We start from the raw sequence: 23,058 nt of genomic DNA on the forward strand, positions 1-23,058 counted from the left end.
TTTCGCCGAGCTAAGCTACGTCACACTTAGCTTTACACAGCGCACCATACCCGTGCACAGGTTTACGAGTACTCTACACCATTGTAGACTACAGTGGAGGCGAGGAGTCACAATAACGTGGCTGAAGTATGTTGAGCAGACCACGCACTAGAAAGTGAAGGGACGTCGACGACGTTTTGGTCCGTCCTGGACCATTCTCAAGTCGATTGTGCCATGCTCCACAATCACTAACGGCGACTTAGCTCCACAATCGACTTGAGAATGGTCCAGGACGGACCGAAACGTCGTCGTCCCTTCACTTTCTAGTGTGTGGTCTGGTCAATAGACTGCAGTGACTACACGCGGACGTAACACCCCGACGGAATTCCTGTTGTAGGAGGGTGTTATTGCAGGAAGTAACCATTGTGTTGTCCTTCTAGGCAGGAAAATAGGGGCACCACCTTTGTCGGAGGTATCCATTGTGAGGTTGGGCATGATGTAAGGGAACACTACTAGTGCCGAGGTCACCATCAATTATACTAGGCACCATATGCTATCTTAAAAGCCAGCAAAAATAAAAGTTTTTTTTTGGTATGATTTTGATTCTCAATTGCAGTCAGAGAATTAGGCCCACACCTAAAAATATGTAGCCTAAGAGCAGATAATTTGTAATTTCTCGTTATGTGTAGTGATGCCAGTGAACACATAACGATACAGTGCCACTCGCCAGTGCCACTCGCACTGTATCGGGCCACATACAGTGCCGGTGTCATCACTACAGCTATAAGGGTCATTGGAAGTTCAGGATTGCTAGAACGCATATTCCTCAACCATATCTATAGCCAAAACACATTTAATCGTCACAGGTAGTAGGCCCAACATCCTTAACGTCCTGCAACACCGCACACAACCGGTTGTAATCACAACAGGTTGGTAAAATTCTAACTTGTCATCATCGCGTGTGGGACGAGTCGTGGCCTATTGCTAGTCTCAGGCCATCTGAAGGCGCTATGATTAAATTCGTCACTATATAGCTTGGCCTTGTATAAAGTTTGTCACTATTTCAGTCACCATTTGGTATATATGGAATCTCTCACCCATACTTAGAAACAGACAAAATAAGTCAACCCATCCTCCGGAAAATGATATTACAGGACTTTTAGCAACTGTTTGGTAGAAGAAGAAGGATTCGAACCCAGACAGCCAGGAGCACTATGCACCTTGGAGTATCTGGTACTTTAGCCCAACTGTTTGGTAGAAAGTGCAAAAATGAACTGATGTAGCCAATAGTGCTCATGTTTTGTACTCTTAATTTTATAGAGAACATGGAAAATATAAGCCAAAAGCCAAACTTAAACATTCGTAGACCCAGTATAGCACATATGCTATATTAGGTCCAAGATAGCGTATATTAGGCCTAGGAGTGCTTCAACAGGTTAGGTTAGGTTCTTAAGTGATGTTTTCAATTTTAGGATAATTCCATACTGTAATACAAAATGGGAACTTTTGAGTTCCAACAGTATGCTTTTGTACATTTGACCAAATAGTTGCTATAATTGGGGACATTGACTCTGTAATTAGGACAGTGTTCCAGAGTTTTTTTTGTGATTTTTAGCCAGCAAAATTAAATTGTAAAACCGTCATTGTAGAGTCACTATGTCTTTGATCACCATCATTATAGAGCCACCATACCTGTGATCACCATCATTATAGAACAACCATATCCATGAATCACCATCATTATAGAACAACCATATCCAGAATCACCATCATTATAGAACAACCATATCCAGAATCACCATCATTATAGAGCCACCATACCTGGGATCACCATCATTACAAAACCCACAATATTCGGGACCACTGTCATTATAGAACCAACAATTCCGGGACCACCATTATTACAGAACCACCCACCATACCCTGGTTCACCATCATTTTAGAACCGTCATACCTACGACCATCATAAAATCACCATACCCTTGATTTCCACCAACATTAGTCACCATAGCCAGATCATGTCATTTTATATATATAGAAATAATGTGCACAGAAATCAAGTTATAAACAGCCTTGAATTTTCTTGGTAGCGGTAGTTAAAACTTTGTTATTTATACAGTTTAAATACATGTAAACACTGAAAGTTCTTGTCATATTTCTTTCAGATGTTTTATATAAGATTTTCTATACAAAAAGAAGTCTTTCTTGGAATATGTGAATATACATTGCTAGGAGTAAGCCTATGTCAATATACAGTGCTAGAATTAGGCCTTTGTCAATATACAACAATAGGATTATGTCAGCTTAAAACGGTTGAAATATGGTAACATTCAGCACTAGGTTTATATTAATTTAAAATGCTAAAAGAAAACAAACGTGCAACGCTGTGATTATGTCGACTTATAACGCTTGAGATATGGCAACCAACTAGGATTATGTCAAATTACAGCACTAAGAGTATGTCAGCATACAACACAGTGTATGAAAAGGTACATAACTTGTTAGGATTACTCCTAAAACGGTAGGAGTATGTTCTCCTATAGGAGTATGTTCTCCTAAAACGGTAGGAATGTCAACTTTCAATGGTAGGGTGTATGCAAGTATACAACACTATGGAACAAGTCACAATGTAGCGTACCGTTTGTATCTCTACACAAGCTCAGAGAGGGTCCAAGCCGAAGGTGATGTACTTGATGACACCGCCTACAGGAGATAGTACCTCGCCGCAGCCCGTCCTCGTAAGCTATGGGTTAAAAGTTCGTTAATCCAGCGCCATTTCTCATGACCGACTACCTTCGAACTTTCCTCGAACAGTGCTTCGATCTCGTGTTCGAATCGTACCATTCTAAATGTTTCTCCCACATGCTGCAAATACGAATACTTGCCAACAGAAGTAAAACACCTAACCTCAACTATTTTAGGGCTAACTGCGCACACAATTATAATACAATTTAATATTCATTTATACTCTTAGAAATTATCGTTCTTGGTCACACAACATCAGAGGTCGGCTGTAGCTTGGATAGGCTGAGGGTTTGAACCATTGCCTCGGGCACAGAGTGGCGGCCGTGGACCACTCAAATCGTTCACATTCAAACTGTTCAACAGCCGGTTGTACATATGGACTTCGTATTACATACACAAATATAATGGCAATTAAAACTAATTTATAACCACAGTACTCTTTTAATACGAATAATAACTATTTTGTTAGTATTAATAGTATTATTATTATTATTATTATAATTATTTTATTTAGCGAAGTTTATGATTTATGTACAGTAATTATTCTAGTTAAAAGTTAGAATGCACTTGGTTTGATATTAATATTTTTCGAGAGGACAGAATCAATGTTAAGCGATTGTCATGGTAATTTGCTACAGAAATCTCAAAACACTGTAGAGTATTATCATATACAAATATGTAGAAGTAGGCCTCCATAAAAATGATTTGTCGATAGTTGTCCGAATGTTATATAAAGAATAGCCTAAATAATAATAATATTATTATTATTATTTGTTTATTATTAACTTAGGTACAGAATATATTTATACACATTTATTAGAACCTTTAGTTTATGTATATATATATATGTGTGTATATCACGAAAATAAACACGTGATTATATATATATATATAATATATATATATATATATATATATATATATATATATATATATATATATATATATATGTATATATAAAGTATTTACCTAGATAGCCTAATTATTTTTCATATTGTTTAACTTGCATTTTTTTTAATGTTTGCATTGCTTTTATCTTAATGGTTTTAATTATCTTAATCTTATCTATATTATATTATTTTACCTTAATATTGGATTTGATTTTTTAGCAGTTTTTTTTAGATTACTTTGAATCTCGTTCAAATTCATGTTTTCGAGTTTATATCAAGTTTATGAAGGGCTGTTATTATATATTGGAGGACTAAATGGTTTACATTAGTAGAATTAAGAACTTAACTCTCAAATCATATAGCAAGTTTTATTCATAAGTAGTTTTACATTTATAATTGGGAAAGATTATATACAAATTACAGTACATTAATTATATATATATATAAGAACCACAATAACAACAGAACAGCACGTTAACACTGTCATTATTAGAATCTCAAACTTTATTCGTAACAACTTGTACAAGTCATTGCACTGGCTGGACTACACAGCAATCAACATCTACACAGCAATCAAACCTACATTTTTTGGCATGAAGTGAGCATGAAATTTAGCTTGTAACTTGAAAGGTGATATACATAGTAGAGAGACGAAGGGTGGTCGGCGCGGCAAGAGAGAGATGCTAACTCAATTTATATAACAAAATTATGATTATGAGAAGGCCTGATCAACCAGGCTGTGACTCGTACGTCAGGCTGCGAACAGCCGCGTCCAACAGCCTGGTTGATCAGTCCGGCAACCAGGAGGCCTGGTCGACGACCGGGCCGCGGGGACGCTAAGCCCCGGAAGCACCTCAAGGGAACCTCAAGGTAACCCCCCTCTCCCTTCCTTCTCATTACCCACATCTCCCTATAACCTTTCCCTTTCCCACAATGCCTAAAATGAGCAGCTAGGACCAATCAGCGGTAATCAGATCATAACTAGCAGGCAGGCAGATTGTCGGTCAGACTGGACAATTAAGGCATCAAGGAAGCACCTCAAGGTAACCTCAAGGAAAGGTAATTAGAAGTAGAGCTCATATCAACACATCATACAATAAACGTTATAAAGCAAATTTGTATAACCGCAGAAGTCTATCTACATCGACCGATTTTTGGATTATCCAGGATCAAAATCACTCCAAACACAACTCATAATATATATCTCACTTCAGTAGGACTCAATAAGGTTGGAGGGGGCTCATATTAGCAGAATAAGGGGATTATATTAAGGGCTTATAATAGGGGGATGTAGAGCTTACATTAGGGGTAATGAATGGCTTATTTTACGGGATGAAGGGGGGGGGGTTATATTATGGGAATGAAGGGCTTATATTGGGAAATTTAATTTTTTTTTTAATTTTGCCCCGAGGGGCGAGTTTATTGGGCAGCGCCACTCATCTTGTGAGTGGACATACCGCCATAGCAGCATGTACAACACTCCCCAATAGGAAGAAAACCCGCTGGGTTGTTCATCCTGTCACTTGTACCCAGACACAGCAATTGGGAAATGAAGGGCATATTACGGGAGATGAAGGGCATATTAAGGGAGATAAAGGGCTTATATTGGAAAAATGGGATTATATTTGTGGATGAGGTTGCTTATTGGGGAAGGGGAATGAAGTTTTTTTTTAATGAAATGAAGGCTTTTTGGGGGGAAAAATTGGGGGGGGGGGGTTGAAGTGGTTATATTAAGGGACTGAAAGGCTTATATTAAGGGGAATGAAGGGCTTATATTAGAAAAGGGATGAAACCCTTATATTAAGCAAATGAAGGGCTTATATTAGGGGGAATAAAAGGGGTTATATTAATCAATTTTAAATTAATTAAGGAGACGAAGGGCTTATACATATTAGAGGATTGAAGGACTGATATTAGGGGATGAAGGGCATATATTAGGAAAATTATTTATACCTGTACTGTATTAGGATAGCGAATGGCTTATATTAGGGGATGAAGGATTTGTATCAGGAGGTTGCAGGGCTTTTATTAAGAGGATGAAGCTTTGAAACAAAGATTTTAAAGGTTATTTTCAGGGGAATGCAGTATATCATTTTATTTTGCGAACTGCGCTATTTATCAATTTTATTTTTTATAGTGATATAATTTCACCAAGGGCTCTCTTTATTGCAAGCTTGTGATATAAGTCATAAGGAAGATATGACATATCTTATATAAGATAAGGACGACAGTCATACTAAGGTTCTTTATTGCTATAAAGAGCTATTGCACTAGTATAATTATATGACGATTTTACAATAAAGAACCTTAGTATCATTATAGCACAGTGTTGCGATAAAGCAAAGGTGCTCTATTGTGACATTGTTATACAGAATAATTCTACTAAGAATTATTGCACTATTGATATAATTCCTCCAAAGCTCTTTATTGGCTCAATAAAATAATATAAATATGATACTATAGTTTCCAGTTTTAATGATGAATTGCGAATATTTCTAATAAAGAAATAGGAACAAATAATTTCATACTTTAGATTATATTCAAATATTATTATTTTATTGATTTATATAAAATACATTTATTGACTGGTATTGTATTATTTTTAATAAGGACGAAAATAAATAATAAAACGTAAAAAAATCGAGTTTTCCATAATATATTTATATTTTTAAATAATCTTTGATTTTATCTATACTTTGTACATAAAACTTAACCTCAGAACTAGTGTATTTTATAATTTTGCAGTCATAAATTTCTCACCTATATACACAAATGGTATATAGATTTTGCCTCAGAATTAAATCAGTTTAAAAGCATTTGCTTGATTCATAGACTTTAGTTAAATATTTATTGTCAAATAAGGGTTTGTGACACTAGCTCTCCACATATGTCAGTTGCTTCATTTAGAAACTGTACTTGTGGTCGATCTCGAACCCATTGTTGATGTGACGACTTATATTGAATTTTGTAACTAGCTCATCAAGATTGTAACTTGCTTAGCTAAATGAATTGTGGGGTTCAGTCCCTGAGCCCATGATGTGCCTCTGTAACCCATTCCACTACCGCCCACAAGATGGGTGTGGGGTGCATAATTAACGAATTAAACTAAAAAAATAAGGGTTTTTGAAGCCATAAGCTACAGTGAATCTTATCAACTTAAAGTGGGGAGAATTCAACGAATGTTTCAAGTTAATTCTTTTATAAAAATTTTATCGTTTTGATATGACAATATATATATTTGTGTGTACTGAAATATAATGGGAAATATTTTTTTAACTCGATCTACCTGAATAATTTGTTCATAATATGACAAAATTAGATTTACATTCTGTGTTTCAGAGTAAAAATATATTTTAAATTTAGGTTAGAAGTGTCTTGGTTCAACGCTCTGAATGTCAATATTTTTAATAATGTTTTGCAAATGAGAAGTATTGAAAATATGATCCTTAATTGATAATTGAGAATCAATATATTTTTATTGGTATTATTTTAATAATGATAATATCAAGTTACATTTATTAAATTATATAGTTATATTTTATTTCAATATACATTACTTCAATGATTATATTTTAATCTACAGTATTAAATTGCTATATACAGACATACTGTATTAATATAATTAAAACGCAATCTAGTCATTATATCTACCATTATTACATATAATAAACTCCTTCACGGCAAAGTAAAACTTGCCTCAATAGGACTTGAAAATCAACAGGAATACAGTTTAATTATGTTCAGTTATTACTGTATTGTATTATTATTATTAATTTTAATTAATAATATTATTATTTTGTATTATTATTATTTTTGTTTTGCTATTATTACTGTTAATAATCATAATAGTATATACTATCCTGTGTATACTTTGTTACACTGCACATACACGAGTATGTGTATAGGTAGTGGGGTTGTGAATGATGGTGTGGGTAGGTGAGGTTGTGAATGTTGGTGTGGGGAAAGGTGGGGTTTCTACTTCTAATTCTGTTGAATTTCTAATTCTGTCGAGTAGTTGTTGCTCTCTCTCTCTCTCTCTCTCTCTCTCTCTCTCTCTCTCTCTCTCTCTCTCTCTCTCTCTCTCTCTCTCTCTCTCTCTCTCTCTCTCTCTCTCTCTCTTTCTCCTTTCTCTCTCCTTTCTCTCCTTTCTCTCTCCTTTCTCTCCTTTCTCTCTCCTTTCTCTCTCCTTTCTCTTTCCTCTCTCTTTCCTCTCTCTCTTTCCTCTCTCTTTCCTCTCTCTCTTTCCTCTCTCTTTCCTCTCTCTCTTTCCTCTCTCTCTTTCCTCTCTCTCTTTCCTCTCTCTCTTTCCTCTCTCTCTTTTCTCTCTCTCTTTTCTCTCTCTCTTTTCTCTCTCTTTTCTCTCTCTTTTCTCTCTCTTTTCTCTCTCTCTTCTCTCTCTCTTCTCTCTCTCTTCTCTCTCTCTTCTCTCTCTCTCTCTCTCTCTCTCTCTCTCTCTCTCTCTCTCTCTCTCTCTCTCTCTCTCTCTCTCTCTCTCTCTCTCTCTCTCTCTCTCTCTCTCTCTCTCAGCGCGTAAAACGGATGTATCTATGTTATATCTTCATTGACACTGCATATCAGTGCCATAGCCGCAGTGGCACTGCATATTTGTGCCGTAGCCGCAGTGGCACTGCATTTTCTGGATCATGTTCTTCACGTGGAGTGGGTGGGGACCGCTGGCGCGTGCAGGCGGGGGGCCAGGGCCGGCCGAGTGACGCCAGCAGGAGCGACAACTCACTCACAGGTCGATATGTCGGCGACGTCACACCCTCCACTGCCACCCGTCACGTCATCCGCCAGTGACGCTGCCAGTTAGTGCTGCCAGTGACGGTATCATCCAGTGACGTCATCCGTCAGTGCCAAATTTTCCGTCATGCACCAGTGGCAACTGTTCCGTCAGCCAGCAGTGCCAACTGTTCCATCATCCTCCATTGCCAAATGTTCCGTCATCCAGCAGTGCCAACCGTTCCGTCACCCAGCAGTCTATTTTAGTCCGTTTCCACCTCTTCTAGTCCTTTTTCTCCTCTCCCAGTCCTTGCCCAGTTCCGTTCTGCCTCTTCCAATTGGAACTCCTGGTCTCTAACTCTCGCACTCCAGTCCTTATCTGCCCTTTGCACTTTCTTTGGACACTAATTTCTCTGCTTATCATGCACTTTCTTAGGACACTAATTCCTCTGCTTATCAATTAGTTTCCAGCGGAAGCTTTTGATTCCATTTCCAGACTCGCAGCGTCCAGATTCGTCCTCGCTACACTCGCATTGGTCTCTCCTGCTGTGTTCCAGGGCTGTTTCTAGTTGTCTCTCCTGCTGTGTTCCAGGGCTGTTTCTAGTTGTCTCTTCTGCTGTGTTCCAGGGCTGTTTTCAGTTCTCTCTCCTGCTGTGTTCCAGGGCTGTTTCCCGTTGTCTCTTCTGCTGTGTTCCAGGGCTGTTTCTAGTTGTCTCTCCTGCTGTGTTCCAGGGCTGTTTCCCGTTGTCTCTTCTGCTGTGTTCCAGGGCTGTTTCTAGTTGTCTCTCCTGCTGTGTTCCAGGGCTGTTTCCCGTTGTCTCTTTTGCTGTGTTCCAGTGATATTCTCTGTCCTATCTCCTGCTGTGTTCCAGAGCTGTTCCTTGTTCAATCTCCTGATGTTCCAGTGCTGTTCCCTATTGCTTCTATTGCTGTTTCAGTGCCGTTCCCAGTACAGTTTTCTATTCAGTACAGTCTCCTGCTGTATTCCAGGACTGTTCTGTATTATCTCCTGTGTTCCATGACTGTTCTTTATTATCTCCTCCTGTGTTCCATGACTGTTCTTTATTATCTCCTGCTGTGTTCCAGGACTTCTTTATTATCTCCTGCTGTATTCCTGGCTTTATTATCTCCTGCTGTATTCTTGGCTTTATTATCTCCTGCTGTATTCCAGGACTGTTCTTTTATTATCTCCTGCTGTGTTCCTGCTGTGTACATTAAATTAAATTTTTTTTTAAATTAAATATACATTTAATTAAAAATAATCGTATTATATGTTTTCAGTTTGACGTAGAGTTTATAAATCACTTACATAACCAGTTACTAAACCTGTACATCTTTCCTCAATCATGGCAGATTTTGCTTATGTTTATTTAAGAGTTTATGAGCTCGGAAGCACTACGAGGAAGTTTATATCAATAATACAGCCCGTCCTCATCGACAACAGCCCGTTCTCATCAACAACAGCCCGTCCTCATCGACAACAGCCCGTCCTCATCAACAACAGCCCGTCCTCATCGACAACAGCCCGTCCTCATCAACAACAGCCCGTTCTCATCGACAACAGCCCGTCCTCGTCAACAACAGCCCGTCCTCATCAATAACAGCCCGTCCTCATCAACAACAGCCCGTCCTCATCGACAACAGCCCGTCCTCGTCAACAACAGCCCGTCCTCATCAATAACAGCCCGTCCTCATCAACAACAGCCCGTCCTCATCGACAACAGCCCGTTCTCATCAACAACAGCCCGTCCTCATCGACAACAGCCCGTCCTCATCAACAACAGCCCGTCCTCATCGACAACAGCCCGTCCTCATCAACAACAGCCCGTCCTCATCAACAACAGCCCGTTCTCATCAATAACAGCCCGTCCTCATCAATAACAGCCCGTCCTCATCAACAACAGCCCGTCCTCATCGACAACAGCCCGTCCTCATCGACAACAGCCCGTCCTCGTCAACAACAGCCCGTCCTCATCAACAACAGCCCGTCCTCATCAACAACAGCCCGTCCTCATCGACAACAGCCCGTCCTCATCAACAACAGCCCGTCCTCATCAACAACAGCCCGTTCTCATCAATAACAGCCCGTCCTCATCAACAACAGCCCGTCCTCATCAACAACAGCCCGTCCTCATCAACAACAGCCCGTCCTCATCAACAACAGCCCGTCCTCATCAACAACAGCCCGTCCTCATCAACAACAGCCCGTCCTCATCAACAAGAAGCCTAAAGCTCGTTAATCCGTCCTCTCCCCCCCCCTGTTTACGAATGGAAAAGCACACCTTACATGTGGTTCTCATCTTTGATGACGTTGTCATCAAAGATGACAACGTCATCGTTTTAATGTAAACAAAGCTATCTTTATTGATGAAAGATAGACAGGTTTCGTTAGTGATTGTGTAAAAAAGCTTGAGGTCTCCCAATTCAGAAGTCCGCGTTGAGATTTGAGTAAAATTTCTTTTATTTACCTGTTGTTGGTAAGAGAGGAATAGGCTATATTGTTAGCCTATTGTTAGAGAGGTTGGTTAGAGATTTTTAATTGAAATACTGTATTGTGAGTCTTTTTAGATCTTGGGTTTGTAGGTTTGTCAGTCTGCTGGTCTGTTAGTTCTGCTGGGGGTGTCAGTTCTGCTGGGGGTGTCAGTTCTGCTGGGGGTGTCAGTTCTGCTGGGGGTGTCAGTTCTGCTGGGGGTGTCAGTTCTGCTGGGGGTGTCAGTTCTGCTGGGGGTGTCAGTTCTGCTGGGGGGTGTCAGTTCTGCTGGGGGTGTCAGCTCTGTTGGTCTGTCAGCTCTGTTGAGCTGTTTAGTCTGTCAGGCTGTTATCGTTTTATCTTTTTTACCAACTCAACTTAATGAAAATTAAATAATTTTGTTTCTATAATGTTTCAAGGTACTGATCAGATTATGTTTACAAATTTTCAGTGGACTTGTTTACAAATTTTCAGCGGCGTTTGTTTAAAAGTTCTTAGTATATATGAATGTAATTTCTTTATCTTTATTAAATAGAATTTCTAAGTGACTATCGAATAAAATTTATAACTGACTGTTGAATAGAATTTCTAAGTGACTATTGAATACAGTTTATAAGGAACTTTCGGATACAATTGATAAATGACTATGGAATACAAATTCTAAGTGGCAATGGAATATAAATTTTTTAGTGACTATTGACTATAAGTTTTCAGCAACTGTGGTTTGAATAATGTCAGCGGCTGTGGTGAAAAAATATATATTTTTAAATTTTACTTAAACGTATCTAATAAGATTGTATTTTTATTAACAAGCCTGTGTGCACAGCATTGTGCTCTTGAAAATGGTTATGTCGTTCATATTTGAAATTGTCATATTTTATTCCGTTCATATTTGAAATTGTCATATTTTACACGATATTTTTGCTGGAAAAAGACATTTTGCCAAATTAACCTGGTCGTATGACATGAATCGGTGTGCATTTTCAGTTTGTTCCACTATATATTTGTTCAAACTCCACTGCAGTTTGTTCACTGAATATTCAGTTTGTTACAGTGCTGGTACTTGTGGTCGCTGTACCTGTTAACGTTGCATATAGTTATACTCCGTGAACCTGTTACAGTCGCCACTGTAAGGTCTTCGACACTATCTCCTGAGAGAGAGAATTTGAGGAGGACGGTTGAGGGCCTGCAGTCTTAGAGGGAAGTGGGTGGTGTCTCGGGGAGGTGTTATGTGACTAGTTGTTCATAGTATATAGCTTTGACCTAGATGTTGGGATGAACAGCAGTACTGTGTAAGACTATTGTTCAAATGACATGAAAGTGGGTCGAATGATGAATTCTGCAGAACTCGGATGGACTCGTCAAAACACGAATGGACTCTACAGAATTCCTGAAAGGTCTCATCACTGCGGAAATGAACAGAAAAAGGGAAAATGAAGCTCATTGTAGTCTAGTTGCAAACTTCTGAACGTGGGAAATGACACTATAACCATCTTTTAGATGAACAGTGCAGATACGGGCAAATCAAATAGCAAAAGCGACTTGGAGGTCACATTTGGCAGACCTGAGCCCTAGCCAGAGGTGTATCAATGCGCGCAACAAAGCGAAAAAGAGTGGTTGGGTTTATAACCAGAAGTACATTGTCCTATGATTGGAGACGGCCCTGGTGAGGCCCCGCTTGAACTACGCCGGCCATTTCGGTCACCGTGTTACAGAGTGGTCATCGATTCCCCCTAGAGAAAATCGAACGTTGGATGACTAGACTGGTGTTCAGGACCTATACGAAGAACGGTCGAGGCCCTGCCTACATTTCCTGGAGAGGTACTGGGCGATGGGAAACTTTGTTCTTAGTTAATACACAATATTACATTAGGTTAAGATAGGTTTCAGTAGAATAGGTTTATGTTAGGTTAGAATAATTCTAGGCTTGGTTAGATTAGGTTTTGTCAGGATAGGCACTTCCAAATTTTCAGTAGGACGCAGAAACCCGTATCTGGAGCCCAGTAGTAACACTGGGCTGTTTTCACTGGGATGACGCTATAATCGCATATAGTGCAATGCCTCGTACGCCGATGTCGTACGCATTCTCTTAAAGTGTTACTGAAGCTTTCTCACCCATGATGAAATGCAAAATTGAAGTGACGTGTAGGCGCGATGCCTGGTCTGGTTCTTTCCAGATTATAACTGTTATTCACATACTGTACTTGCAACCTTCGTATTTCAAATTTTGGTTCCTCCGTGTTCAAAACATGATCTATCGTGTTCCGAGTTCAGGCTCTTTCCCTGAGAGCACATGAGGGATACATGTGCACTGGGAGGTGTATTCTGCTTCTGTGTTTGTTCATAAGAGTTTACTTTAGTCATGAATTATGTTCAGGACTGAAGTGAACTTCCGGACTGGGCAGTATGGATGCTGACGGCTTGAGTGACCCCTCTGAAGAATGACAAACCGGAGCCCAACACCAGACCAAACGGTTCTTTCCATGCTGTCTCGGGTTCTTCTAGGTTCTTTAAGGGTTTTCAGAGTTTTTTTTTAGGTTTGTGTTTTTTTAGGTGGTCCTTCTATGTTCTTTTAGGTTCTTCCAGGGTCTTTTATGGTTATTTTTACAGGTTCGTTTTGTTCTTTTGGTTCTTACAGGTTTTTCCAGGTTATTTCAGGCTCTTATTTCTTTAACCCTCATTTCCAGTCGATTTTAATGTTCTTAACCCGTTTTTTTTCCTTCATCCAGACATTATCTTTCTCGCTCTTCGTCTGGTTCGTCACGTTCCAGACATGCCACAGTGAACTCGCGCCCTTCCGCCCGTGTCAGGTCGACCGTGTCACTAGTCCCAGCCTCAGGAACGGAGGAGGAAGCCAAGAGGCATTAAAATGCTCAGAAACGTAATGAAGGCGGACATTTGCATCTCTGGCCTGCCTGGAATTGCAGCGAGGTATCGAGTTGTAAAGTGAAAGAGAAGATATTCCAGTCCAGGTGTCCTGCGACGAGACAAAGAACACAGGCATTCCGTTCCAAATGTCCTACGTCACCTGGGAACGAACATTCCGCTTTAGATGTCCAACATTTCACCTAGAAACGGACCTTCCGCTCTAGATATCCTGCGATCATGGCACCCGGAAACGGACATTATTTTCCCAGATGTACTGCGACCCCGTCACCTGCATTCACATTTGAGCTTATGCTCCGTTGGGCATTGATCCAGAAGTGTAGTTTTCTTCTGTCCAGCGGAGCAGCACGCTGAGGATCTTGTTTTATTCGAAAATTTCTGCTGCAGCTGCTGGAAACAGTCACCAAGAGTCTTCTAGCCGAGGCTGTCAGTTTGGTGCTATTTGTTACATATTTATAATGCGAGAAATATAATTTGTTGTTTTATTTTACTCTTATTTGGTTTGTTTTTTATATTTCAGCATTTTTGCTCCTTGCTAATCGTTGTTTCGCTTCTTCAGCAGCTCTTGGCGTGTTTACTGTCGTAGGTCGACAGGCTGTCGTAAGTCGAGGCTATCGTAGGTCGGGGTTATTGTAAGTCGGGTTATTGTAGGTGGCTGATCAGCACTTATCGCATGTGGCGTTGAGGCTTCTGTTGTAGGCGTCAGCGTAGACGACACAAGTTTAGGAGGTCGCAATCGAAAGTAGTGCTGACAGTAGGTACTGTCGTAGATGGTCCTGCCGGAGGTGATTCACTCATAGATGACGCTATCGTACCTACTGCCATATAGTTGCGCCATCACAGCAACCGTAGAATGTGGCTCCGTAAGCTAGTGGAGATTTTTTTTCGCTTCGTTTCAACATTCCAGTGGATCTTGAAGTATACAGATGTTGATGAATGTGGATGTTTCAGCTATGTGTAGATGATGAGGCGCGTGTGAATGGATAATGAATAAAACTTCATACGAGGCTACTACCAAACAGATATTCCTTCGTACTCATAAATGGTAATTCAAAAAGTTTGAAAATGAATGGTTATCATCACGAAAGATTCCAATGCATTTCAAGCATATTCGCACTCATACAGAATATGCTACAGAAAAAGAGGATCCGTAACTTCTTATTAATTAAAATCTAAGTTGGGGCGAAACTTAGGCTTCACGACGACGCGTCGTTGGAAAACTTGTCAACTTTGTACAGAGTTTCAGCATACAGTTGCCGCCATCTTGAATCTCGCATTTGTTTTGCGACCTCGTTCATTGTTCTCAGGATGTAGTTTAGCGACATCTGTTGTTCCCAGGATGTAGTTTAGCGACATCTGTTGTTCCCCAGGATGTAGTGTAGCGACATCTGTTGTTCCCAGGATGTAGTTTAGCGACATCTGTTGTTCCCAGGATGTAGTGTAGCGACATCTGTTGTTCCCCAGGATGTAATGTAGCGACATCTGTTGTTCCCAGGATGTAGTGTAGCGACATCTGTTGTTCCCAGGATGTAGTGTAGAGACATCTGTTGTACCCCAGGATGTAGTGTAGTGACATCTGTTGTTCCCAGGATGTAGTGTAGCGACATCTGTTGTTCCCAGGATGTAGTGTAGCGACATCTGTTGTTCCCAGGATGTAATTTGGAAACCTCTGTTGTTGTTCTTAGGATGTAATTTAATATAACATACAGAAACCTCTTTTATGTTATGTTTCCGATAAAATACAAAAAAAATTGTTTTAACTGTTTTAATCATCTGCTGCATTATTGCGCATATTTCACTCATAGTTTATTTTGCCAACTACTTTATTTATTCAACGAATTTTCAACGTGAAGTTAGTTTTATATTCTACATATATTATCATATGTAGGGTTATATTATATTATATCCTCGGTATATTAGTATATATTTTTTCGATTTTTTTATTTGTTTAGTTCATGATAACTTGTCAGATAGCCAAGACTCTCTTCTCACGGAAGAGATGTATCTCTGTATCTCTATAGATGTATCTGTGTGCATATTCCAGAGGTACAAAGTGTACATAACCCGCCATTTTGTGTGTCTACAAGTCTCTTTATCCTCAAGAACACAGTACCAGACTGGAGGTGCGATATAAGACAAGCAGATAAGATGCTCCCTTTACACGAACACAACAGTCAGGGCGTTCTGTTACCACACCCGAAATATGCCTATTACCACACCTGAAATATGCCTGTTACTACACCCGAAATATGCCTATTACCACACCCGAAATATGCCTATTACCACACCCGAAATATGCCTATTACCACACACCTGAAATATGCCTATTACCACACACCCGAAATATGCCTATTACCACACACCCGAAATATGCCTATTACCACACCCGAAATATGCCTATTACCACACGTTGTTGTTGTTGTTTAAGATTCAGCTACTGGGAACTGAAAGTTCCAAGTAGCACGGGCTATGGTGAGCCCGTGATGGACTTCCCTGGCACAGGAGCGGGGCTGAAACTTCATTACCACACCCGAAATATGCCCAATTTGGGAACGCATTTGGGGCAACAGTCCATGGCGACCAAACCGCATTTCAACAATCAAACAATCCTGTAAATGAATGGCTAATAACGCACAGTAGTATTCAACAAATGTGTAAAACATTCGCTTCTAATTTACACAACTTCAAAGTAAACTTTTAAAACAAGCGACTGCAAATTTTTTTGCTAGTCATAATAATAAATACAAATTTTAAGTTTCAGTAATCTGTTAGTTTTATATTAATTATAACCATCGGAATGTAATACAAATTATACACTAATTTGTAAAGATAAATCTCATTTAAAATGGAGTTAGATGATGAATTTATGCCGCTAAGAGTTATTCATTAACAAATGAAGACACTAATCCGGGATGGTTAAAGCGATTAGTTAGGTAATTTATCACTGTGTTTACTTTTCAGCCATGGGGGAAAATCTTTGTCGGATTATGGGCTAATATTATTTTGTATCCTGGTGTGGTGGCTGTTGTTGTGTATCTGGTGTGGTGCCCACTATTTTGTATCTGGTGTGGTGCGCACTATTTTGTATCTGGTGTGGTGCCCCCTATTTTGTATCTGGTGTGGTGCCCCCTATTTTGTATCTGGTGTGGTGCCCACTATTTTGTATCTGGTGTGGTGCCCCCTATTTTGTATCTGGTGTGGTGCCCCCTATTTTGTATCTGGTGTGGTGCCCCCTATTTTGTATCTGGTGTGGTGCCCACTATTTTGTATCTGGTGTGGTGCCCACTATTTTGTATCTGGTGTGGTGGCCACTGTTTTGTATCTGGTGTGGTGCCCCCTATTTTGTATCTGGTGTGGTGCCCCCTATTTTGTATCTGGTGTGGTGCCCCCTATTTTGTATCTGGTGTGGTGCCCAGTATTTTGTATCTGGTGTGGTGCCCACTATTTTGTATCTGGTGTGGTGCCCACTATTTTGTATCTGGTGTGGTGCCCACTATTTTGTATCTGGTGTGGTGCCCACTATTTTGTATCTGGTGTGGTGCCCACTATTTTGTATCTGGTGTGGTGCCCCCTATTTTGTATCTGGTGTGGTGCCCCCTATTTTGTATCTGGTGTGGTGCCCACTATTTTGTATCTGGTGTGGTGCCCCCTATTTTGTATCTGGTGTGGTGCCCCCTATTTTGTATCTGGTGTGGTGCCCGCTGTTGTATAAATATCCACAACAGTCGGCAATAAGAGCTGAATCTACAGACACCTTTTCATGCAGAAAAAAAGTCTCAAGATACTAATCTATAATTATATTTCATTATACTCTTATGATTATATTATAGAGTAGGCTATAATTACAGTCAGCATCAAGGGATAAGACCCGAAGCTCTTAAGATATTCCCTTCAAGCTTTTTAAGGGTCTGACCCTTTAAAATTAAGGGTGTGTGTGACCCCTAAATATGATGGTCAGGGTCGTGTAATAGAGACGTTGCCTCTAGCTATTTAGAGTACGACCTTCGCCCTTAAATATTGCCAAGGCCATGCAGCATTAGAGTGCTATACACAGTATTTAACGCCTTGATATATATATATATATATATATATATATATATATATATATATATATATATATATATATAACTGAAAACTCACACCCCAGAAGTGACTCGAACCCATACTCCCACAACTGGTATGTACAGGGACGCCTTAATCCGCTTGACCATCACGACCGGACATAAGGAAGTGATAGCCGAGGCTATATGAACCACTTCCGTGTGCCCCAAAGAATGAGGTGATTTGATAAAATGCTATGCCCAAGATTACCATCCGAGTGCCGGCGGGGAAGTGGTTCATATAGCCTCGGCTATCACTTCCTTATGTCCGGTCGTGATGGTCAAGCGGATTAAGGCGTCCCTGTACATACCAGTTGTGGGAGTATGGGTTCGAGTCACTTCTGGGGTGTGAGTTTTCAGTTGTATATAGTCCTGGGGACCATTCAGGCTTGTTTGCATTTGTGTTCCTCACGTGTGCCCCAAAGAATGAGGTGATTTGATAAAATGCTATGCCCAAGATTACCATCCGAGTGCCGGCGGGGAAGTGGTTCATATAGCCTCGGCTATCACTTCCTTATGTCCGGTCGTGATGGTCAAGCGGATTAAGGCGTCCCTGTACATACCAGTTGTGGGAGTATGGGTTCGAGTCACTTCTGGGGTGTGAGTTTTCAGTTGTATATAGTCCTGGGGACCATTCAGGCTTGTTTGCATATATATATATATATATCTCAAGTCTGTATCGTCACTGTTACGTTATAGTGAGGGAATTATATAGTATATAGTGGTTATAGTGTCACTGAGGGTTCCTTGGTCATCTGTTTATACTATACAGATTTTAGAACCCGCTGCTATGGGGCGAGTTGGCTACAGAAACAGCCTGGTGGACCAAATAATCACAACGCCGTAGGGGAACTTTCCAAATCGTACACAGGTAATTGATTTGATATCTGTAGGCCTTCTATTTGTCAGTGTGTAGGCCTACTGGAGGCCTTGTATCGTCAGTGTAGGCCTACTGGAGGCCTTGTATCGTCAGTGTAGGCCTACTGGAGGCCTTGTATTGTAAGTATAGGCCTACTGGAGGCCTTGTGTCGTCAGTGTAGGCCTACTGGAGGCCTTGTATCATCAGTATAGGCCTACTGGAGGCCTTGTATCGTCAGTATAGGCCTACTGGAGGCCTTGTATCACCAGTATAGGCCTACTGGAGGCCTTGTATCGTCAGTGTAGGCCTACTGGAGGCCTTGTATCATCAGTATAGGCCTACTGGAGGCCTTGTATCGTCAGTGTAGGCCTACTGGAGGCCTTGTATCATCAGCATAGGCCTACTGGAGGCCTTGTATCGTCAGTGTAGGCCTACTGGAGGCCTTGTATCATCAGTATAGGCCTACTGGAGGCCTTGTATCGTCAGTGTAGGCCTACTGGAGGCCTTGTATCATCAGTATAGGCCTACTGGAGGCCTTGTATCGTCACTGGAGGCCTTGTATCATTAGTATAGGCCTACTGGAGGCCTTGTATCGTCACTGTAGGCCTACTGGAGGCCTTGTATCGTCAGTATAGGCCTACTGGAGGCCTTGTATCGTCAGTGTAGGCCCACTGGAGGCCTTGTGTCATCAGTGTAGGCCTACTGGAGGCCTTGTATCGTCAGTGTAGGCCTTCCGATGGCTTTATATAATTAGTCAAGGCCTACTGGAGGCCTTGTATCGTAGGCCTAAAGGCCTAGTAGCGTAGGCCAACTGAAGACCTAGTCTTATAAGCATACAGGAGACATAGTATCGTAAGCCTACAGGAGACCTAGTATCGTAGGTCTGCAGGAGACTTAGTATCGTAGGCTTACTGGAAACAACAGAATTATTTTTTTGACCAGACCACACACAAGAAAGTGAAGGGACGACGACGTTTCACAATCGACTTGAGAATGGTCCAGGACGGACCGAAACGTCGTCGTCCCTTCACCTTCTAGTGTGTGGTCTGGTCAACATACTTCAGCCACGTTATTGTGACTCCTCGTCTGCAACAGAATTATACACTGGTGAACGTATACAGTTTGTTATTAACTAAGTTTTGTAATGAGGGAGAGGCCGGAGTGAAAGGTGTAGGAGGGAGTGAAGGGTGTGGAGGGAGTGGAGGGTGTGAAGGGTGTGGAAGGTGTGGAAGAGGTGGAGTGGTGGAGGGTGTGGAGGGGGCAGAGGCGTCAGCACCACGTACAACATGAAGGCAGCAGACATAACATGTGACGGAGGGAGGGTGGTGGAGGGGGGGGGTGTGCAGGTCATGGGGGACTGGTATAGGGGGAGGAGGTCAACCTTGCTCACTCATCCTGTCGCCTCTTTTTCCTGTCTTTAGCACTTCTCCTCTTGTGCGCCTCTTCCTCTTCTCCTCTACTCCTCCTCCTCCTCCTCCTGTGTTTTACCTAATAGTTCTTACATAACAGCGCCTTCAGGGAAGTGTGGTCTGGCTCTTAATGCCCCGACTTGCCTGGTTGTACCAGTTTTTATATTATAACAGGCGGGCTAGCTGTCCGCCTTGCTGACACGATGTGTGTGAGTTATGAGAACTCGAGCCTGGCCTCAGGCAGGGCTCGGGGGAGTAGAAGAACTCTTGAAACCCGCTCCAGGTATGCTCCAGGTACATCTTTCAGTCCATTCCACTTGTGGCTTCTTACATTTCTTCGACTTATTTGTGTTTCCATCTTCCTCCTGGGGTCCACTTGTCCAATTATCTAGGCACCAGGAAACTGTCCTGGTCCAACCTGTCTATTCCCCCTCAGTATTTTCTATGTAGTGATCATATTCACCTATGAGCCTGTTCTTGTCTAGGATTGTGAGACTGTTCGCGGCTCCTTTCCTTCGATTTAGAGAAAATGAAAAATGTTTTTAACTGTGATATTTTTTGTTTGTACTTTATTTTTGTAAATTGTCTTATAACAATCAACAATATTGATAAGACCTTAAGTTTAAAACACCAACATGAAGGAGTTAATACTACAGAACTGCCCAAGCGCTTCTGACGAAGGTATCGTCTATATAAAGGAAATTTCTTCAAAGATATTGTGAAAATTTTTTAACGAAATTTTTACTTAAATATTTAAAATAGCTATTTTTTATTTTGTTTTTGCATCTACGGTAACTCTTGTTGATGGGACCATCAGCCACCTTACTGCGACCACCTCTCAATAGCGCTCAGGGTTGCAAGGAGCATTAATATAACACTAGTGTCCAACCCGGATACATTTCCCCATATATCCGGAACGTGAGAGGTTTCACCTTCTCTCTGGGAGCCACTGGGGCTCGCGGGAGGGTTCCCCTCTGACACCAACCATGACAAATGCTCTATATTTATTTATTTATTAATTTATTTACACATTTATTCAGGACGCGGTTGGTATGTTGAGACTGGGACCCATTGTGGTGGTAGGGCGAGACAGACAGACAGAGGCAGACAGACAGACAGACAGACTGACAGAGGCAGACAGACAGACAGACAGACAGACAGAGCCAGACAGACAGACTTGTGCACAGGGAAGCTCTAAAACTGCGTCTAGGAGCGAGGACTTCCACTTCAGCTTGAGGAAAAGGCTGGATAAGCTCCTTGCAGAACGCTGAGAGGCGCTTGTCCTTGGCTTGTTTGTGATCAGCTGTCACGTGGACGGCTGCCTGGGGTGGGGGGGGGGGGGCCTCAGGTAACATCACTTCAAAGGTCATTCTTCTTCGCTGTGTCGTCTACTGCATAATGTGGTACACAGTGTCGTCTACTGCATAATGTGGTACACAGTGTCGTCTACTGCATAATGTGGTACACAGTGTTGTCTACTGCATAATGTGGTACACAGTGTCGTCTACTGCATAATGTGGTACACAGTGTCGTCTACTGCATAATGTGGTACACAGTGTCGTCTACTGCATAATGTGGTACACAGTGTCGTCTACTGCATTATGTGGTACACAGTGTCGTCTACTGCATTATGTGGTACACAGTGTCGTCTACTGCATAATGTGGTACACAGTGTTGTCTACTGCATAATGTGGTACACAGTGTCGTCTACTGCATAATGTGGTACACAGTGTCGTCTACTGCATTATGTGGTACACAGTGTCGTCTACTGCATTATGTGGTACACAGTGTCGTCTACTGCATAATGTGGTACACAGTGTCGTCTACTGCATAATGTGGTACACAGTGTCGTCTACTGCATAATGTGGTATACAGTGTCGTCTACTGCATTATGTGGTACACAGTGTCGTCTACTGCATAATGTGGTATACAGTGTCGTCTACTTCATAATGGGACACAGATATGTTGTGTGAACGCTGAGACAGATCTCGAAGTTCTGGAGATGAGAAGAGACAGACAGGGACACATAGACAGACCGATAGAGAGAGAGACAGACAGAATGAGTGTGTGTGTGTGTGTGTGTGTGTGTGTGTGTGTGTGTGTGTGTGTGTGTGTGTGTGTGTGTGTGTGTGGGGCAATGACCACCACCATAGTTTCGACACCGCAGCAGCTGACAGAAATGCATATATCTCACTTCAGCAATCAGCTGATCCCGCCGTTTGCGGAGCGGACAGCTGTGATGAATGTAAATATTTTGATGGCCAGCTGATTGCCTCACGTTCCGGCATATCACACTATTGGACCCCAAAACTGTCCCCCGCTGTCAAAATACCCATCAGATTAGGGAAGACGTATTGCGACGGAAACGGGGAACAGGTGTCAGGAGGGGCGGATGTGTGCTAAGAGTCTCCCCCCTCGTGTTGGCGTTCTCAGATCCTATCGAGGAATCCGGATTGAAGTCTTTTCAATTCGTTCTTGTTTTGGCGGGATAAACCGTGGTTTATTATTGTTTATTATTGGTAAAGTGTCACGTGGGTTGGGTGTACTCACCTATTTGTGTCTGCAGGATCGAACGTTGGTTCTTGGATCCCGCCTTTCTAACCGCCGGTTGTTTAAAGCAGTGACTCCTGTCTTTCTTTCTTTTTTTATCATACCCAGTTTTAAAGCTATGAATAGTGTTTGCTTCCACAATATGCTCCTGTAGTGTATTCCATTTCCACACTACTGTGTGTGCTCATCTAATTGTGCTTGCGGGGGTTGAGCTCTGGCTCTTTAGACCCGCCTCTCAACTGTCAATCAACTGATTTTTTTTGTCCACACACACACATCCCCAGGAAGCAGCCCGTAGCAGCTGTAACTCTCAGGTACCTGTTTACTACTAGGCGAACAGGCTCAACAGGATGAAAGAAACTGCTCATTTGTTTCTGCCTAGGGTCCGGGGATCGATCCCCGGACCCTAGGATTACGAATAACGAGCACTGTCTACTCAGCCGTCAGG

At 41.5% G+C, this 23,058-nt stretch overlaps 1 protein-coding gene across 3 annotated transcripts in view; it reads left to right on the top strand.

The window, feature by feature from the left end:
* Window positions 1-23,058, top strand: part of LOC123766794 (transcription factor GATA-4) — a 237,973-nt gene that overhangs the window by 24,943 nt on the left and 189,972 nt on the right. The gene's annotated exons all lie outside the window — the stretch shown is intronic.

This window comes from Procambarus clarkii, chromosome 60, assembly GCF_040958095.1.
Source record: "Procambarus clarkii isolate CNS0578487 chromosome 60, FALCON_Pclarkii_2.0, whole genome shotgun sequence".
Taxonomy (NCBI): domain Eukaryota; kingdom Metazoa; phylum Arthropoda; class Malacostraca; order Decapoda; family Cambaridae; genus Procambarus; species Procambarus clarkii.